Raw genomic sequence first — 7147 nt, 5'->3', positions numbered from 1 at the left:
GCTCTCGGGTTTTCATAAATACTTTTCACTATATTGAAGAAATTCCCCTCTAGTCCTATTTTGTTGAGTGTTTTCATCAGGAAAGGGTATTGAATTTTGTCAAAGGCCTTTTCTGCATCAATTGATAGGATGAGATTCCTTCTTAAGTTTCTTAGGGAGCAAATAACTCTAGGTCTTGGATTGTCAGCTTTTGTCATTCATCCCCTTTATTCCCAAAATGCCAAATTCAGTGGCCACTGCATCATCATTCTACTCCTTCAGGACAGCACCCCATACATTGTTAACCTTCTTTGCTCCAATAACAAATGTTTTCTGGCTGCTCTGACCAAAGTGAAATGTTTCTGGCTTGGGAGGAGGATTAAAAACATTTCTGTCACTTACATTTCCAAAGAGCACTGTCTTCATCTGAATCAGAAAGGCTCTCTGCTGGAATCCACACTTGTAACAGTACAATAATGTGATACAATACAATACAAAACAGTACAATAATGTGTCAGAGCAAACTTATACTCTAAGCAGTGACAAAAAAATTCCCTTCCCGGGTTCCTATCATAGTCACTGCCATCCAAAAGACAGGTATCTGTCTTCAATACACATCAACAGAAAACAGCTAGCTGACCAGTGGTCTGAGTGTCAGATGGAAACTGTCTTGAAGCCAATTTCACTTCATATCATTAGCAAAAGCTATGTCATGCCATTTAACTTGTTTTTTTAAGTACTGGCAAGTCAGAACCAACCCATAGCTGACTCTCCAGTGCAGAGGCAGTAAATTCAGAGGCAGGGAAGGAGACTGCCCATCTTTTTCCTGTGGAATAGCAGGTGCCTTCAAGTTGGCATGAGCAGATGTTGGGTGAGCCAGAAGGTGGATGTCAGCAAATTAAAGGTATTCTGATTTGCTGATACACAACCTGCCTTCTAGCACATAGTCTGTAATTTATAACCTTACATTAATAGTTCTAGGGCAGCTGGAGTGTTCTTTGGAGGCAAGAATAATAAGGCTGCTTCACATACTTTGGACATATTGCTAGGAGGTGTTATTCCTTGGAGAAGGACATGATGCTGGGAAGGGTGGAGGGTCAGTGAAGGAGAAGAAGACCCTCAACCAGGTGGATTGATATAGTGACTGCTGCAATGGGCTCTTGTGTGTCAAGAAGTGTGAGGATGGCACAGGATAGAATAGGGTTCGGGTTGTTTGTTCATAGGGTTGCTGTGAGTTGTGCTTGTCTCAATGGCACTTAACAACAACAAGTGCACAAAATGTACTGCCAAAAGAACAAACTAGGCTGTCTTAAAGAAAGGGAAGTCAGGGTACTCCTTAAAGGCAAGAATGATGACACTTGGATTCAAATACTTTGGACATATTGTCTAAGGGGCCAGTCCTTGGAGAAAGACATGCTAATAAAGGTCAGAGAAATAGAAGGTGACCCTTAATGAAATGGATTACATAGTGACTATAACAATAGAATTATAGAGCAGAGAATGTGAAGATGATCAGGAAAGAGCAATTGGAGCTCTGGTGGTACAATGGTTAAGCTGCTAGCAAAAGTTAGGCAACTCAGAATCACCAGTCATTCTGTGGGAAAACAATAAAGCAGTATGCATCCACTGGGAGATGGTGCAGGGGGTTAGTAGCATGGAAGATAAGCAGCCTTCGGACTCAGATTCCTGCATGACAGTTGCATCTAGAAACAAGCCACTGCATGTGCTGAAAGTACTAAGTGGAAACATCCCAGTGAGGCCCGCAGAGAACCCTGCAGCTGCATGTGTACCAGACAGCTATGCTGACCATAGTGTGAATTTTTCTATTGACTAACCATGGTCTTTGCAGTCATATGTTAGCTTTCAGTCAATCTGGTGAAGAGAAAGATTTTATAGAGTCAGTGTGTGAAGTACAATTTGTCTTGCAGGGATAGCCTGAAATCGGAGCCTTGAGCCTGTGTCCCTCTATAGTGACCCTTTTCCTCTTGCAATGAGAGTCATAGTTTCTCTTGTTGAGAGTTATGGCTTCTAGCATGACCAGATGGCTGCAGTGTATTTTTGTTATTGTAATAACTGGACCATGGAATGGGGGTAAGGACAGTGCCTGCAGAGAAACCACCTAGCTAGGCAAATGCACTCTTGGCTTTTCCCTCAGGAAAAATGATGGAGTGCCTGATGATGGATATTAGTGTCCATTGTGTCTATTACTATTTATTTTCAAACACAAAGAGGGAAAGCTTTAAATAAGCATTTGTCTTTATCATACAAATGCATACTTTTAGGACCAACCCTGATTGTGTGTATCAAGGACTATCCTCCAACAAGGATTAGAAGTTCAGATAAATGCTAGCATCCATGGTTATGAAAACCATAGTCAAGGGGAGAACTAGTGGTTTTTGTAGGAAATGAGGAAATTCATCTCAATGAAGTTACTGCTTTTTTCAGAGTAAATTGTTTTCTGTGATTTCAAGATTAAAGTGTAAAAACAAAAAAGAAAGCAAAATACTCTATGGAAGTTACTTATAATGGTCTTTTTGATTTGAGAGGAGTAAGACTCAGTATGTCCTGGTGGCATGGTGAAGTACATGTTTGGTTATAAGATGAAAAGTCGGCAATTCCCATCCACTAGGTGCCCTGTGGAAGATGGACAATATATAAAGATAAAAAGCTTCAGCAACTGGAGAATGGTTTTTATCTGTCAGCATTAAGTTGACAGTAGTAAGTTTGGGTTTGCTTTTTGTTTTTGGTGAGGGTCTAATATGGGGCAGATGATTGAGTAATAGAATTCCACTTACTTCCATGCAAGAGATACTATTTTTGTCCCCATCCCTTGTACCTCTGTAGTTACTGCCAGTGGAGGCTTGTGTCTTGCTTTGATACTGAATAGGTTTCAGCAGTGTTTCCAGAATGAAACCAACCAGATAGAATGAGCCAATGAACACAATATATATCACAATACTCTAACCCATAATTGGCCGTGAGTGATTTTTTTCTGTTGCATATGTAGCTGACATGATTAAGAGTTACTTGACAATAGTGAACAGCAGTCTTCTATGTAAATTACATATCATTGTCAAGAAAACAAAAATCCTCACCATTGAATCAATAGGCAACAGCATGATAGATGGAGAAAAAGTTACTTGGAATCATAATCAATACATATGGTAGTGTGGTAGTATCTGTAAAGAAATACATGTTTCATTGATCAAATCTGCTGTCAGGAACCTCTTTAAAATGCTTAATCCCGCCAGAATTTAAAGACCATCTCAGGAACAGGTTTAAGACCCTGAACACTAGTGAGTGAAGGCCAGATGAGCAGTGAAAGGATATCAAGAATCTCATCCATGAAGAATGCATAAAGTCGTTACAAAGACAGATTAGGAAGAAAAGACTGAGATGTATATCAGAAGATACTCTGAATATTGCTTTAGAGCGCCAAGAAGCCAAAGCAAAGGGAAAAAATCAAGAAGTTAAGGAGCTGAATAGAAGATTTCAAAGGGCAGCTCCGGAAAACAAAGTAAAGTATTAAAATGTACAAAGAGCTGAAGCAGAAAATCAAAAGGGCTGAACTTGCTTGCCATTTCTTAAGCTAAAGTAACTAAAGAAAATGTTTAATTCTGAAGTTGCAGTAATTTAAGGATGCTGAGGGCAGAATGTTGAATGAACCAGGACGCATCAAAAGAAGATGAAAGGAGTACACAGAGTCACTATAACAAAAAGAATTGGCTGGCTTAGAAAAGTTTCATGAAACAATATATGATCAAGAGGCATTGGTGATGAAGGAAGAAGTTCAAGCTGTTCTGAAGGAATTGGCAAAAAAAACCAAGGGCCTAGGAATCGGTTGAATACAAAGTGACATATTTCAGCAAGCAGATGTTGTCCTGGACAAGTTCACCAGATTATGCCAAGAAATCTGGAAGACAACTACTTGGCCAGCTAACTGAAAGAGATCTATATTTATTCTGATTCCAAAAAATGTGACCTGACAGAGTTGAAGTTATTGAACATTTTTGCACTAATATCTCACCCATGCAAGATCCTGCTGAATATTATCTAAAAACGATTGGAATAGTACATCAGCAGAGAACTGCCAAGCTGGATTTAAAAGAGGCCATAGCACCATGGATATCATAGCCAACATTAGATGGATCTTAGCCAAAAGCAGAGAGTACTAGAGAAATGTTTATCAGTGTGTTCACTGACTATGCAAAGGCATTTGACTGTGTGGATCATAAATTGTGGCTAACCTTGAAAAGAATGGAAATCCCAAAACATCTAAATGTGCTCATGTAAGAATTATACTGGGACCAGGAACCAGAAGTCAGAACAGAGCATGGAAACACTACATGGTTCAGGATCAGGAAAGGTGTGTTTCAGAGATACATCCTAGTCTCATACCTTTTCAATCTATAGGTAGAACAGATCATCTGGGAGGTTGGACTTTATGAGAAGGAATGTGGCATCAGGATTGAAGAAAGACTTCTCAGCAGTCTGTCTTATGCAGATGACACAACCTTGTTTTCTGAAACGGAAGAGGACATGAGACATTTGCTTCAGAAGGTCAAGGCTGTAGTTTTCAATCCAGATTGAAGCTCAACATCAAGAAAACAAGAATTTTCATGACCAGGCAAATTCTCACCATTGGCAGCTTCATGATAGACAGAGATTGAGATTATTAACAACTTTAGCTTGCTTGATTCCACAATCAACACTCTTAGCACCATCAGTCAGGAAATCAAAGACTAATTCTTTTGGGAAAGTGTACTATCAGGGTCCTCTCTAGAGTACCCAAGAACAACAATATCCGTCTGGAGGCTAAGGTGCACCTGGTATAGGCCATGGTTCACAGTTGCTTGTTATACATCAGAGAATTGGACAATAACTAAGGATGAGAGAAGAAGGATTGATGCCTTTGAGTTGCAGCCCTGGAGAAGATGTTGAACATACCACGATCTGACCTGGAGAGAGTGAAACCAAGCTGTTCCCTAGAAGTAAGGATTTTAAAGCTCTGTTTCACATAGCCTGGGCTTGTGGCTAAGGTAGACCAGTTCTTGGGAAAGACATGGAATAAAAATAACTAAGGAAGAGTAAATACTTTTGAATTGCAGCTTTGGTGAAGAGTGTCAACCGGAATGTGGCATCAGGATTGAATGAAAATTCATCAATAACCTGCATTATTCAGATGACACAGACATGCTTGTTGAAAGTAAGGAGGACTTGAAACACTTGCTGCAGAATGTCAGACTGTAGTATTTAATATGGATCATATCTCAACATCAAGCAAGTCTCACCACTGAGCAAATAGGCAACATTGAAGGATGGAGAAAAGATAGAAGTTGTTAACAAGAGTTCATACTGTTTGGTTCATAATCAACACCTTTGGTACCAACACTGAAGAAATTAAAAGACATATTTTATTGGTAAAATCTGTCTAGGACCTCTCCTAGGTGCTCAGAAGGAGCAATGTCAGTTTGAAGACTGAGGTTCACCTGATTCAAGCCTTGATCTTCTCAATCATTTCCTATGCATCTGAAGTTTGACAGTGAATAAATATGACAGAAGAATAATCAATTCCTTTGAGCTGTAGTGTTGGAGAAGATTACTGAATGGAATACCAGAAGAACAAACAAATATGTGTTCGATTAACTGCAACCTGGGGGCTCCTTAGAGGTGAGGATTCTGAAATCTTACATACTATGGACCTGTTGTTAGAAGGGGCCAGTCCATGGAAAAAGACATAGTGATTGTAAAGGTGGAAGATAAGTGAAACGTATAAAGACCTCCTCAATGAGATGGACCAACATAGTGACTGTATTAATAGGCTCAAACATATCAGGGATGATGAGGATGATACAGGATAGAACAAGATTCAGATCCCTTGTTCAGGGTATTTGAAAGTAAAAGCTAGACAGAAGTATAAGGATGCATATATAAGATTTATAGATGGTGCCATCGGCCCTAAAATCTCACGCCTACCCTCAAGTAGCATTCTTCTTTCTTGGTAGGTTACCAGTGCAGGTCAACAAAGACCCCTCAAAATGATCTAGACCCTCTGGCTATCTCTAGAACATCATACCATGCAAATCTAAGTCCAGGTCAGTAGAAGTGGTAAGGACGTTCCCTTGATGTGTGTCTGCAGTAGAAAATGAGAATCTGAGGGTGGGAGAGGAATTGGGAGTTGAGGAAAAAGGCAAGAAGAGCTGTCTGGGGCAATTTCTTGTGACTGAAATTGATGCTGCTTAAAGTAAAGGAATACCTTGGTCTTCCCTTTTGATGTGATTCCTTATTGCTATAAGTCGACCTCTGATTACCGCTTTGGCTGTTTCTCAGAGCTTTTTGTAAGTTCTGTTTTCATTATCATTTGTTTCACAAAACATTTTTATTCCATTTTCATTTCTTCTATTATCTACTCATGTTCAAGCAGGGTGTTGTACACCTTCCAAATGTATGGTTTATCTTCTCTGTTATCCTCTTTTACTGATTTCTAATTTTGTAGTTTTTTCATCTGATAAAGTGCTTTGTATTAATTCTGTTTTTAAATTTATTGATGCTTGCTTTGTGACCTAAATAATGTTCTAGTCTGAAAAACGTTCCATATACATTGGAGAAGAATGTATATACTCAGCTTTTTGGGGGTCCATTGTTGTTGTTGTTGTTGTTGTTGTTGTTGTTATGTGCCATTGAGTCGCCTGTGACTCATAGTGAATAAGAGCCCTAAATGCTGTTCTATCCTGTGCCAACCTAGCCATCTCAAACGCACTCATTCCCACCACTCCAGTCAGAACAGATCCATCTCATCGAAGGTCTTCCTCTACTCTGCCAAACATGATGTCCCTCTCCAAGGACCAGTCCCTCCTTGTAACATGCCCAAAGTATGTCAGACGAAGCTTCAGAATCCTTGACTCTAAGGAGCATTTTGCCTTCACCTTCTCCAGGACAAACCTGTTTGTTCTCTTAGCAGTCCATGTTATATTCAACAATCTTCTCCAGCACCACAGCTCAAAGGCATCAATTCTCTTTCTATCAACCCTATTCACTGTCCAACTCTCTGATGCATAGCATGTAATTGTGAAGACTATAGCCTGGATCAGGCTCACCTTAGTCTCCAGCCTGACATTGTTGCTCTTCAGTACTCTGGAGAGGTCCCTCACAGCTGACTTTCCCAATG

The 7147-nt window shown here is 39.8% G+C and overlaps 1 protein-coding gene and 1 pseudogene across 1 annotated transcript in view; one reads left to right on the top strand and one right to left on the bottom strand.

Annotated features, from left to right (window-relative positions):
- LOC102867124 overlaps window positions 1-2566 on the bottom strand; it is a 13865-nt pseudogene extending 11299 nt beyond the window's left edge.
- The window catches only part of ADAMTS17 (ADAM metallopeptidase with thrombospondin type 1 motif, 17), a 530244-nt gene that overhangs the window by 226890 nt on the left and 296207 nt on the right, over window positions 1-7147 (top strand). The gene's annotated exons all lie outside the window — the stretch shown is intronic.

This window comes from Elephantulus edwardii, unplaced genomic scaffold (genome assembly GCF_000299155.1).
Source record: "Elephantulus edwardii isolate Elephantulus edwardi_28Jun2011 unplaced genomic scaffold, EleEdw1.0 scaffold00272, whole genome shotgun sequence".
Lineage (NCBI taxonomy): Eukaryota > Metazoa > Chordata > Mammalia > Macroscelidea > Macroscelididae > Elephantulus > Elephantulus edwardii.
The sequence above is the reverse complement of the archived record's forward strand: the minus strand, read 5'-3'. Positions and strand labels throughout refer to the sequence as shown.